Raw genomic sequence first — 14,911 nt, 5'->3', positions numbered from 1 at the left:
GACAAAAGGAGTCTCCTTGGCGAGAAGATTACACAAGGGTCTAGCAATTTTGCTAAAGTCTTTGATGAAACGGCGATAAAAGCCAGTATGACCTAAAAATGAGCGCACTTCTCTCACCGTGGAAGGTGGAGACAATTTAAAAAGGGGTTCCACTTTTGCTTTGTCCACCTCAATACCTTTTGTTGAGATGACATGACCCAAACCAATACCTTCTTGAACCATGAAATGGCTCTTTTCCTAACTAAGAACAAGATTTGTTTCACGACATCTTTTAAGTACTAAAGATAAATTTTTAAGGCATGCATCAAATGAAAACCCAAAGATAGAAAAATCATCCATAAAGACCTCTAGATACTCTTCCACCATATCCGAGAAAATTAACATCATACACCTTTGGAATGTTGCGAAAGCATTGCACAAACTAAAAGGCATCCGTCTAGAAGCAAATATGCCAAAAGGACAAGTAAATATGGTTTTCTCTTGGTCTAAAGGGTCTAGGGCTACTTAATTGTAACCCGAATAGCCATCAAGAAAGCAATAATATTGTTGTCCGGCCAATCTCTCTATAATTTGATCAACAAATGGCAAAGGGAAGTGATCTTTTCTAGTGGCAGCATTCAATTTGCGGTAATTAATACATATACGCCATGAATTGGCTGTACGCTTAGAAATTTTCTCACCTTTTGAATTTTCAACCACCATAATCTCCGATTTCTTAAGAATTACTTGGGTTGGACTCACCCATTTGCTATGAGAGATTGGATAAATTATACCGGCATCTAAAAGCTTTACAACTTCCTTTTTAACCACCTCTTTCATGTTTGGATTCAATCTCCTTTGGGCATCCCTAAAAGGTTTTGCATCCTCTTCCATAAGTATGCGATGCATATAAATAGAAGGGTCAATTCCCTTTAGATTTGCCACTCTCCATCCAATAGCTTCCTTATTTTCTTTAAGCACATTTAAAAGATCATTTTCTTGGTCCTCTTCAAGGCTTGAAGAAATGATGACTGGAAGAGTCTCTTTTGGGCCCAAGAAGGCATACTTAAGATTAGAAGGAAGAGTTTTAAGCTCAAGAGTGGGTGGAGAGACTAAAGATGGGACCGGTGGAGTCCTAGAGAGTGGTGGAAGAGGTTCTTTTAGAGCTTTCCAAGGTGGAAAATCCAAGCTTGCAACGGATTCCATTAAATCATTTACCTCATTCATTGACCCCTCATTGTCAAACCCACAATTCTCATACATTTCAAGGAGATAAGATGTAAGAGGATCCTCGAAGAGAAGAGATGAAAGATTGTCCTTGGTTGACTTTTTCATAATCATGGAAGGAATGGACTCCTCAACAACCTTATCCAAGACATCTATGAGACAACACTCGTCTTCATCTATGGGATATCGACTTGCATTGACAACATTAAGCTTAACCATCATGTTACCAAAAGAAAGGTCCATAACCCTGGATCTATAATTAATGGTAGCATTTACGGTAGCAAGAAATGGCATTCCTAAGATGATTGGGATGTGGTTGGTAGGATTAGCAACCGGTTCGGTATCAAGAACCACAAAATCAACCGGGAAGTAGAATTTGTCAACCTTGATGAGTATGTCCTCAACCATGCCCCTAGGTGTTTTGATGGATCTATCGGCTAATTGAAGTATCACTGAGGTTAGCTTCAATTCATTCAATCCTAGTTGGACATACATAGTGTAAGGAATCAAATTAACGCTCGCTCTTAAGTCAAGAAGAGCTCTACGAACTTTATGGTTTCCAATCACACATGAGATGGTCGGAGCACCGGGATCTTTGAACTTAGGTGGAGTGTTATGTTGAATGATATAACCACTTGCTTCGTGAGGAACACTTTTTTAGGGCCTTGTCCTTTGTTCTTTCTCTTTTGTGTGTAAAGATGTTTTAAAATTTTTGCATAAGGCAGAATTTGCCTAATTGTATCCAAGTGAGGAAGATTTATGTTGACTTGTTTAAACACCTCCATCATGTCATGAATTTTTCCTTCTTATCTCCCAAAAGGTGAAGTCTCTCTCAAGGAATAAGGAAATGGAGCTTTTGGCTTATAGGATTTTGCAACCTAAGGAGATAAGGAAGAAGATTGAAAATTCATATTTGGAACATTTTCCTCCAAGGAAGTAGGAGTAGGATTGGAAACGGGACGGGTGCTAACTTTGGGTTGCACTGGTTTACTATCTTCACTTGGTTTTTCAACCTTATTGTCAATTTGCTTATTACTTCTCAAATTAGTAATGGTTTACACTTATTATTGGGAAGGACACCCCAATGTAGAGTTTGCTTCCACAAGATATTGGGCTTTTGGGTTCCTTTCGGGTTGACTGGGTAATTTACTAATCTCTCTCGCGTTCAATGCATTAGCTATCATCCCGATTTGGGATTCAAGCTTCGATATTGATTGAGAATGAGAATACAACAAATTGGTGTCCATTTCAAAGCTACCCAAAGCCACCAAAACCTTATCTTCAAATGTAGAATCACTAGGAAGTGCATGAGAGTGATGAAAACCATTTTGAGATTCATAGACTTTAGGATGTCAAAAATGGTTCATTCTTTGATTATGAGAAGAAGATGAAACAAATCTTTGAGAACCTTCATTTCTTTTATAGGGAGGAACATATCGATTTTGAAAATTTTTAGCTTGAAAAGAACTTGAATTTTCATCCCACCTCGGGACATAAACATTTGTATGAGGGCGAGCAAATGTAGCATTGACTTGTTCAGAGTGTTCATTAAACACATGTCCATGGGGACAATTGAAATTATAATGTAAAACACTAGAACATGTCATGCAATGCTCACAAAAATGATGAGAGTGATGAAAAAGAGATGATTTGATAACCGATTTTTGACTCAATAAGAATTTATCAAGTTTTTGAGAAAGAGTTTTGACCTCAGCTACAATCTCCATTGGACTTTCAATTTGACAGACTTTCAAATTTTCCTTCTTTTCATTAGAATCATGACCCAACCGAGAAGTGTGATATTTATGCCAAGAATTTTCACTCATTTTTTCAAAAAGGTGCCAAACATCATCTTCATGTTTCCCAAAATATGAACCTCCACATGATGTATCAACTATGTCCTTATGAGTGTCGGATAAGCTTTCATAGAAATATTGAACCACTTGTTATTTTGGAATGCCATGGTGTGGACATTTCCTTAATAAGTCATTCAATCTTACCCAAGCCTCATGCAAAAGTTATCCTTCCCTGTGAGAAAATTCTCTAATGGTGGTTCTCATTGAATTGGTCAAACTTACAAGGTAAAAGTTTTTCAAAAATTCATTATGCATTTGTATCCAAGAAGTTATTGAATTTTCACCTAAGTTGTTGAACCAATGTTTCGCCTTATTTTTAAGAGTCAAGGGAAAAAGGAGTAATCTAAGGATTTCTTCCGGGACATTCATGTATTTCACGGTGGAGCATATCTCGAGAAATTCATCAAGATGTTTGTAAGGTTCCTCATCATTTAAGCCATAGAAAGTGGACACATTTGAATGGTTTCAGGCTTAATTTCATATTAATCGGCCCCAAAATTAGGAAGCATGATGCAAGTTGGTGCATGGTATTCATGGAAATTGTAATGATCACGAAGAATCATTGGAGGAATTAGAGCTTGAACTCCGAGAGGAAATTGGTTGTGAGGAGGATGTTCCACGAAATGCGGGTCTAAGTAACCAAGATTACCCTCTAGATTTTCCATTAAAGTGCCTAAAATGAAGGATAGGAAAAGGACCGCATAACACTTCAAGCAACACACCAACAAAAATAATAAAATCAAGTACTTTTCCTTTGTAACAAATCAATCAACAAACCTCCACATACGATGATCCCATGCTCCCATGCTTTGAACAATATGCAAGAAAAATTAAATTGCCTCCATGCGGGCTCACGATTTATCTAAGAAAATAAAGACTTGCCTCTACGCGGACTCACGATTTAACTAAAGAAAGAGTTTAGAAGAGCTCACAAAGGGTCCTTAAGCAACTTCAATTTGTTTTTCAATTTTTTTTTTCTTTCTTTGCCTTGCTTTGCTTTGCAATTTTTTATTTTTTTATTTTTGAGCTTTTTATGCTCTTGTTTAGCTTTGCTTGGCTTCTTACTTCTTTTGCTTTTTAATTTACCCTTTGCATCACCGTTTTGGCTCAATTCACCTAGCCAATCAAGAACAAACACAATAAGTAACCAAAATAAAATAAAAAAATAAAGACAAGATCAAAAGAGTACTAATTCCTAATTAATTCCCAAAATACAACGGTGCCAATCCCCGGCAACGGTGCCAAAACTTGGTGTGTCGTGTATCCAATGCACCAAATTGCATGCAAAAATGTGTAGTGTGGCCAAGTTTAAATTTAGAAAATGCCACTACCACTTCTAACTAAAAATATAGCTAGAGTGAGTAGGGATCATCCCAAGGGAAAGAAAGTGTATTTGTGATGGAAATTAATGTCGGATTAGTAGGTCGAATGATTAAAGATGGTAAGTGATTGTTTAATTAAACTGCAATGCAATTAAAATTAATGCAAGTAAATAGCAATCTAGAAAGTAGGGAAAAGATATAAGAAAGAGGTCTTGGGGCTTAGAGTCACCACTAAGCTTCACTTCATCAAACACCAGCAATTGTACATTAATGGGGAAATTTAAATTGTAACTTGTGTGTGTGTGACATCAATTGAAACTAAGCATGGATGGCAAATAAGTATAGATTGTCTAGCCAATTTTAACGAATAGCACAACCTATTAAATGAGACCAATATCCATTCAATTAAACCACAATTAATGCATACACAAATATCTAAAGACATGTACTCTTTACATTCACAAGTACGGAATATCAAGAAACAAGAATGGATTGTTCACCTACCTAAGAAATTAAAGCAATTACACTACAACTAGGCTAGAGACATGAAATTAAACTAATTAAATAAAAGATGTGATACAATCCATCAAGAAACAAGTGTGAACCATCAAATAAATCACAAGAGTGTTCCATTAAGCACCATGCCTTGACCATCACTAGATTAACATCATCAACACACATAGACATGCATCAATTTCATTAAATCGAGAGACAAAAACATAAACATCAATTCTAGCATACATGGACATATAACTAGAGCCAAATGATCAATTGAAAGTATTAATCCATACAAATCAAGTAGAAATTACAAGATCTATATTTATTCATAGTCAAAACAACTATTACAATTAAAATCCCCAAAAATACACAAAAGCTAGGTTTGAGAAGCAAGCCTAAGAGCTATCTCTAGCCCTAAGAGAAGGATTTAGTCACTTATTATAGTGGACATGGAACCCTCAAGGGTTAGTTTGGAGGTTGGCATCATTATCTTCATCTTTACTTTCTTCCCAAAACCCTAGTTCTAGAGAGGAAAATTATTATTATTATTATTATTTAATATCTATCTATTATGGTATGATACAATAATGTTCAATAAATCAATTAAATACTCCTTTAAGTAAGGACCAAGTCAGAATTACAGCCTTTGATTGGAGGAAATTCGCAGCTACACAAGTTAGGTAAAAATCGGCGCGCTCGGGAATTAGACAACTCACTGCCAGCAGGCATTTTGATCGATCGAAGATGTTCGATCGTTCAAACACTTTGCTTCGATCAATCGAAGTTGACGTGGCTCAAAAATATCTTCTAGGCTTTATCCAATTGGCTAAGCTGGCACCGCCTCATTTCGATTGATTGTAGACCTCTTCGATCGATCGGTATTTCCCTTCAATCGATCGAAGTTCCCCTGGTTCATTTTTCTTGACTTCTTTCCAACTTTGCTCCTTAGTTCCAAAATTGAGCTAAGTGGCTCTTGTTAGCCTTTTTGAACTTTATTAACCAGAAGTAGGCAAAAACACAAATAAGTATCTAAGACATGAAAGTAAGATAGATGAATGAACTAAAATACCCTAACTTAGGTGCTAAAATGCGTCACATTTGAGCACTCATCAGACGTACATACAAAAATTCCAAAAATCTCCCACTTGCTCTTATAGCCAATTAGTCCCACATTGACCACCTATGCCCGTCCTCACGCAAAATGTGCAAAGACCTACAAGGTCATTCGCTGATGTTATATTGACTATTTAATCCTATATTACGGTCATATGCCTCTCCTCACACAGTAATGTGTAAGAACCTGCAAGGTTATTTGCTGATGTTATCCTGGCTATTTAGTCCCATATAAGCCTCATACGAACCTGCTAGGTTATCTACTAATGTTCTCCTGCATTAAATAGCTATGCCCTCACATAAAAAATGGAAAGTCCTACAAGGTTATCTATTGATGCTATTTTGCTAACTATTAAGTCACAATAGTGTATAATCTCCTTTTTCAAGAAAATAATATCTATTTTTTATGTATTCCCACGCTTACGATTTCTGGAATTCTCCCACTGAACAATTGTGCCACTATAATAGTAAAACTGTGACAGCCTCGATGGTGAAATTAGCAATTAGAGATTACTAGGTACTCCTACTAATATCATAATAATTTAACTCCCTAAGGAATATGTATGATCACTAATAGCGAGAACCGGCTTCCTAAGCTTTCTTTGTAGGGAAGAAAACTTACAGCCTCCATCTATCAGCTCTTGCTTTAAGTGTAAACACATAACCAGAGGTTATCCATTCGGAACCCTTAAATAATTAAAAATCAGATTCCTGTGTTTCTTGACTATAGCCAGCTCATTTCCTCCATAAAAGAGTAAGTAATCCAAATCCTTCTCAAGTGATTGAGAATATGTTTCACTGCAATCTGGTAAATAACACTATTTGATATATGCTAACTAGGCAATCTACATAATAAATATTTGACCTAATGCAAAACAATGTGTACATGAGTCTGCCAATAGCCTCAGCATATGGCACCCGTCTCATCTTTCTTTCTCCTCAGGTTTCCTAGAACACGGATCGCAAGAAAATGCTTCTCCATGACTGAAGGACAAAACCCTCTATGGAGTCCTGTATTGTATACTTAATTAGAATATTATCCAATTATCCAATCTGAGAAAAAATCTTTACATCCTTATCCTCTGATCTCACAAAAAGCTAAATCCCAATGTTGTAATCAACTTCTCTCAAGTCCTTTTTAAATCAAAAATGATTGAACACTCGTACCTTTATCGATGACAATGCCCATGCATCATTCCAAACAAGTAAAATGTCATCAACATGCCTTTGGTTAATGTGTCTATTGATACTTTTTAGATTTTTTTTTTTTTCTTGATAAAATGTATGATGGGTTTTGTGCTACCATTAGGCAATTGGTTAAAGGTCATACAATTTTGTCTTGGAGTTGTAGCAATTTGCATCTCTCCATCCATGACATTTTGGCAACAAGAAATGTGCCAGCATTTGTTTCTTTGAAAGGTTTGTGTTGGAAATAGTAGCCTAGATACACACACAACACTGTAATACTTGGAAGAGAATAAAAATGGAGGAAATGCACTTTTATTTTACTTCTACTATTTCATCTTATTCTTCTATTCATTCAACTTTTCTCCCCACCTAAAATACGTATAGTACATGAGTTTATATAGGCTCTAAGACATATATAACCAATTACAAATCAATGTCCAATTACACCCACTATTCCACTAACATGATATGTAGTAGGTATAACTCCCACTAACATAACCATTTAGTCTTAACTCTCATGACCCTTGGTTTTCCATAACCTTCACCATCACACCAACTCTCATATACTAATTCTCATTAAGATAATTTACTACCTACTAACATGCTAAATGCCCACATACTCTATGTAAGACAAATACTTAAAATGATTAATTAAATACTAAAATCAAGTTCATTTTTCAACACCCCCCTTTAAGCTTGGTTTTGTAACTTGAAAAACCTTCTTATTAATCATGGGGATTTGATCAAAAGTTCGATAGTTGATCTTCAATTCCACCTCCTTTAATAACTTCAATCTTCTTGGCCATTTCCATTGATGTGTAGGGCTTGTGAAACTTCTTCAAATGCTTGAATAATGCCCTTATATAATCAACCTTTATCTTCTTCACATAGGCACACCATTCGTTTTCTCTCTTCTTGAATTCTTAAAATTTTTTGAACTTTTTATGTGTTTCTTCTTTGGAATAAAAAAATAACTCCATATTCACCTAACCTGTGTCAATTACAAAATTCTCGAAACCATCTTGTAAAAAATAATTCAAAAAATTCTTCTCGCCTTTAGCTTCAATCTCATAATTAATTGGAACAATTTTCTTGAAGAGAAGTTCATCATTCTCCACAAAATAAACATTATTTGATGAATATGAAGAAATAATAATTTCATCAAATAAGTCAAATATAACTTCTTTCAAGGTGGAAGTTGTAACTATACCTGAAAATGTTAACTCACCAACTTGAACTTTTGCCTCTTCTTTAGCAATTTCTTCATCTAAATCTTCTATTTTCACTTCATCCTCCTTCACTTTTTCAATTTCTTCTTTAACACCTTTTCTTACCTCTTCCTCATTCACCATTTCAAATTCTCTTTCACCTTTTGAATCTCTAAAATCCTCAACTTTTTCTGCAGGATACACCTCTTCATTCTCTATAACTTTGTCATCAAGACTTTTATAATCATCTTTCGTAAACTCATCATTCTCAAAGCATTGTACCCAATACTCTATGGGTAATGATTCACCTCTATGATTGGAAACCATAATCTCGAACATTTTCCAAACACAACTTGGAGTTTTGGACTCTCCAAAATACTCCTAGATTTCTTGATGTATTGCCTTTTGCAACACCACAAACCCCTTGTTTTCTTTCTTCTTATGAAGCTTGTTGGACTTTCCATTCTTTGGCTCTTCTCCAATAACATCCCATAAATCACATGCTTTGAGGTATGAAGTCATGATGATTGTCATTCTCTTGTAATTAGAAAACATCATCTTCTCACTGAGAAAATACATTGTCCCCTCTTCTTCATCATCAAGGAGAAATACGTTTTCTTAAGATGTTGAACCTTCAAGGATCAACTTCGTCAAGCTTTCAGGATCGTCTAGGCTCTGATATGTAACCTTGGCTTTGATATGTAACCTGGGCTCTGAACATGAAATCTGGCTCTAATACCACTTTCTGACTTTGCTCTGATACCACTTTGTTGGCTTTTGCTCTTATACAACTTTATTGGAAATAGCAGCCTAGATACACACACAACACTATAATATTTGGAAGTGAATAAAAATGGAGGAAAGACACTTTTATTTTACTTCTACTATTTCATCTTATTCTTCTACTCATTCAACTTTTCTCTCCACTTAAAATAGGTATAGTACATAAGTTTATATAGGCTCTAAGACATATGTAACCAATTACATTTCAATATCCAATTACACCCACTATTCCCACTAACATAATATTTAGTAGGTATAACTCCCACTAACATAACCATTTAGTCTTAACTCTCATAACCGTTAGTTTTACATAGCCTTTACCATCACACTAACTCTCATATACTAATTCTCATTAAGATAATTACTACCCACAAGCATGCTAAATGCCCACATACTCTATGTAAGACAAATATTTAAAATGATTAATTAAATATTAAAATCAAGTTTATTTTTCAATAGTTTGGTTTTTGTTCAACATGTTTTCAATGTGTTGTAAACATGTCGACATTGCTATTGGTTTTTTTTTTTTTTTTTTTTTCGAAAGGTTAAATGATTTTATAACGTATGAGTAAATGTACAGTAATGGGAAAGCCCACAAAAAAAATACAAGTTATCCCAGCCTAAAAGGGAACCGAACCCAAGTAGGAAACAAGTCAGAAGATGACATTGAAAAGCAAAAAGAAGCCCTCCCCATTCTGTAATCAAAGTCATAGGAGAAAGCTCGTCATGCATTTAGGTCTAACAGCACAGGAGGTGGTCAGATAACGCATGCATGAAGATCCTATTTAGTGAGGATGTGTCTAGACATTGGTGATTCAGCGAAGGAGCAAGCTGTGATTTAGAGCCTTATTGCATCAATAGTTCAGTGAAGAACTGAATTTGCTGTTGTTGAAATTTGTGTGATTCCTCTTATTCTAGATATTGTAGACTATGTGAGTTACATAATGCGGAAGGGTTATAGAATATATTATGGATAAACAACTTAGAGGGGGGTGAATAAATTCAACTTGCAATTTTATCCTTTTTTTGCTTAAATTTACCGAAATAAAAGTAAATTAATCGAACCATAAAGCAAAAATAAATGCAAGCAAAGTTAGAGTGACACCGGATTTAGTGAGGAAATCAATTGGAAAACCTCGAGGATTTTTGCGATATCCCAAGTGAAAACGATCCACTATTTTTGAAGTAAAGTACGTCGAACTTTGACAACACAAATTATTCAATCAAATTAACTCTCAAACATGCAATCACAATATGATATTCAACTTGTAATTTTTATAAGGATTATAAATTTGCCTAGAAAGTTCATATGTGTGTGTGTGTACAATCCAACCTTATCAAATTTCAATCAAATCACATTGATCAACTGTCTAAACTATATTAATCGTAAAACATCAAGAAAAAATTGTTTTGAGCAAATTTTTCTAAGAAAGACGGCTTTCACTCTAAAGAGTAGACAACAATTCCCTATTTTAACTTGTCTCCTCCTTTCTTTTTACTCAATTAGCTCCTCTTCAAAGTCTTGTAGGAGCTTTCGAGCTAATCTCAATAGGTAGCCTTTTCCTTGCAAAGATATTCAGCAAATCTGATTTTTCTTTTTTTTTCATACTGAATATATATATATATTTTTCAAACAAATGCTTTATTTTTTAAAAAAACAATAATTTTTATAGATTTTATGAGAAATATGACCTAGTCAACTTCACAATGATTTTCAATCGATTTTCTCAAAGTTGAACTTGTGCACATGGAAAAATATGAACTCAAGAGACTCATCTCTAAAAATAAATAAACAAAGCATATGGTCTTTCAACATATAGATTGCATATCAAGAACCATTTTCATTAAACAAACATGTGCCCCAATTTGTATTTAAAAATAAATAATTAATTCAGGAGAATTAATTATCATTCATGTATTGACAAAAAAAAAATCATTTTCTCATGAAAAAATAAATAAATAAATAAATAAAACAACAACAAATACAACCTAAATCCTAAATTACAAGATATGGTCCAATGAAAACAAAATATTCATTAATGCATAGTTCATGACCATAAAACCTCCTTAGGACTTAGTTAGGGGATTTGCACTGATAGACCTAATAGGAACAAGTCACATTGTATCAACAAACACATAATTAACCAAGTCTTCCTTTTTTATCCACATTATCTTCACATTCAACTTTTGAAGAGACTTTTCAATTTCAACCTTTTTCTTGTTTGAATAATTCTTAGCATAAGTATTTTTGGGTTGATTCATATAATTTTGCTTTCTAGCATGAACCATATTCTTAGCATAAGAACCATAAGCACAAAATTTAGAAAAAGTTTTGTTTCTCCTCCTATAGCAATAATATTGGCTATGTCCATTCCTACCACAATAAGTACAATGCAAAATAGTAGGCACATAAGACATATGAGCATGCAAACAATCAACAGCCTTAGATTAATATGACCAAAAATAAATCCAATCAATTTCTCTTGATACTTTTCAATTTAATTTCAAGAAATCCCAATTTAGAAAAAAAAAAGATAAACTACAGGATAATAAGATTTGAAAACAGACTTGAATAAGCGTACTGTGCAGTTAAGGCACTGATTTGGGAAGTTTGTGGGTATCTTCACTGAAACCCTCACGAGACTATAACTCATGTACTTGGGGTAACCTAGGGGTTTAAAGGCTTATTGCATAAGCTAAATGCAACCGTGATTCCCACGTAAGTGGCTTTTTAGTTCTGTATTGCTAAGGGACTAGCAATATGTAAGTTTGGTGGTGTGATGAGCGCTGAATATATGTATATTCGAGCCCTTAAATATACGTATGTTAAGGCCTAAAGTGATACTTCTATCCATATTTAGACTGATTTATGTTTAATGTGTATTTATAGGTACTTTCCTAGAGCTATGGTTAAAACCGGGACTTTATGATGATATCGAAGCTTACAGAATCGTTGTCGGTCATTCAGAGCAAAACGAGACGTTAAATAGTGAAGTTTGAAGAAATTCAAGCCCTAGAGCTCAAGCCCAAGTGTTGAGGCTTGAGCATCACAACAAAGAAAAGAAAAAAGTCAACAAGCTCAAGCCTTGTACCTTGGTGCTCGAGCTTTACCTAAGGGTGTTCGAGCCTTGACCCTCAAGCTCGAGTATGAGGCGTCGGAAGTTGACGCGTTGATTTTAATTGAAAGGCTATGCTCCCAGGTTTCATGCTTCACTTTCAGGATCGAGCACTATCCAGTGAAACTCGAGCCTGGAGTCCTAAATGCTCGAGCCTGGTACCTAATGCTCGAGCCCATGAAGCTTGGATCGAGCAATGTTAACAGATTTCAATCCCAAAAATATTCTAAGTGTTGAAGAAAAAGATGTTTCGGAAAATAGTTGAAGAAAATTGGCTAAGTGTTAAAATGAAGATTGAGCACCAATTCTTGAAGCTCGAGTATCAATCCAGAGAAGCTCGAGCCTTGTTCCTAAAGCTCGAGCTTGAACCTTAAAGCCTCAGCCTCTGTTTCTAAAGCTTGAGCCTTCCATGACACGTCAAATTTAAAGTACGGGATTGCTCTCCTTATTGGCCGTATCTCATCCCGGATGGGCCAGAAGACCTAAAGGCCCACCAGATCCTTATTTTCTTCTTTAAAAAAAGGCGTAAGCCTTCATAGAAGAGGTTCAAAATTTTAAGTTCTTTTTACGGTGTTAATCAGAAGGCTGGTAGCATGGTGACTTTTAGGATTCCTACAACCTTGAAGGTGAAGATCCTAAGAAGAGAAGTGTCGTCCGTGACGATAGAGACAACTCTAATACAGATAACATCCGACATAGTCATGAGTAGTTAATCTCTCTCTTAGGGCACTGATGTAACCCAATTTGATATTATAGTTTGATTGTTTTAACTCTGGGATTTTATTTTAATATATAATGTTTTCTTGATTATATGACTATGAGCAATTGAGACAACTCAATTGGTTTTCATACTTTAGTAGATTATAAACTGTTATTCCCTTATCTTAGATGTAATAGTTTATTGTCTATTCTTAACCTATCTTGTTGTGTGGTATCTGGCGAAGCCCTACCAGACACAAGAATAGAGGTCATATAATGGTATTCTAACGTTTTTTTTGTAAAAGAATGTTTTCATAGTCTATACTTAGGAAAGGTGGATTGTTTACAAAGTAGTTAGAGTACATAGGTGGATAGTTCTCGCTAACGGCAGATAGGTTATTGTTAACTGAATTTTGTAAAACATCTTTCTTTAACAGCCGAATTGAACGAATGTTATTGAGTTTAATTCATTTGAAAACATAATTGGTTAAATTCCTAGAGTTGATTCAATTGACTATAGTATGATGATTATGGTGAAGTCAAAGCCCTAAGATTTTTCTCTCTAATTACTTAGTTTAATATTACAGTTTAATTTTCGTTTGTTTTTAATTATGACAACCAACAAACTTTCCAACCAAGTTACCTGTAAACCATAAAACAAAATTAAAGACTGAAATAAATCTCATCTCCCGGTGGATTCGACATCTCTTTCTATAGCACTATTATACACGGAATCGTCCTATTACGAATGGTAAAATTAGACACACATCAATTTTTGGCATCATTGTCGGGGAGATTAGTTTTTATTTAGTTTTTAATTAGTTTATTTTGGTTTACCAATCTTCGAACTTTCTGATATCTCACCTTAATTATTTTTCTTTTCAGGTATAAATAAGTAGCAATGAGGATAAAGACGCTTAAGGCATAAAAAACTTCAGTTTATTAAAACTTTTATGAGTTTTTACTGTTTTTCTTATTACTTGGAAATTTTTATTTTTGTCACTGGTTAGGATTAGTGGAACTAGTGCGTGTTAACTCGCCAAACTAGGTCAAAACCTTTAGTGCATGATCCTGAAATAAAGAGAGCTTTGAGTCAGTTAAGAAAACCTAAAAAGCATTTGAATAATATAGATAGTTCCTCTAATAACATGGCTGAACATCGTAATGCACCGGGTAATAATGATAATGGCAATGGAGAACGGGATCCACTTGTACCTCCACACAACCACAATTGAGGGATCATTTTATTCCTACCACATATATTTCCCCTTCGTGCTTTGTTTTTTCGGATGCTGATGCAACCCATTTTGAGATCAAGCCTGCTATGATCCAAATGCTTCCTACCTTCCATGGGTATGCAACAGAGGATCCCTATAAGCACTTGAATGTGTTTTTAGAATTGTGTTCAACTACCAAGTTAACCACTCTTACCAATGATTCATTCAGAATGCGTCTATTCTAATTCTCTCTCAAGGACAAAGCAAGAACTTGGTTACAGTCCCTTCCAACAAATTCCATATCTATATGGGCCATGTTGCAATAGGAGTTCTTGAAAAAATACTACACTGTGGGTAAAACCACACAAATGAGAAGAGAAATCATGGCATTTTCCTAAATCCCGGGAGAACAACTCCATGATGCATGGGAGAGATATAATGATCTTCTAAGAAAGCGTCCACACCATGATATTTCTCAATGGAACTTAATACAAATTTTCTATGATAGTCTTACAGATTCTTATAGAAACATGGTAGATGCATCCAGTAATGGAGCTTTTCTGTGTAAGGGTCCGGCTGACGCTTGGGAACTGTTTGAGGCCCTAAGTGAAAACTCAGTGCAACATACTTCTTCCTCTAGGTTTAGGTTTTCACCTGGAATGCATAAGGTTGAAAAACTTTATGAGGTAGATAAATCTAGTGAGT

Source organism: Cornus florida, unplaced genomic scaffold (genome assembly GCF_030987335.1).
Source record: "Cornus florida cultivar Cherokee Brave unplaced genomic scaffold, ASM3098733v1 CherokeeBrave_3.0.0_Hap2_Chr10, whole genome shotgun sequence".
NCBI lineage: Eukaryota > Viridiplantae > Streptophyta > Magnoliopsida > Cornales > Cornaceae > Cornus > Cornus florida.
The sequence above is the reverse complement of the archived record's forward strand: the minus strand, read 5'-3'. Positions refer to the sequence as shown.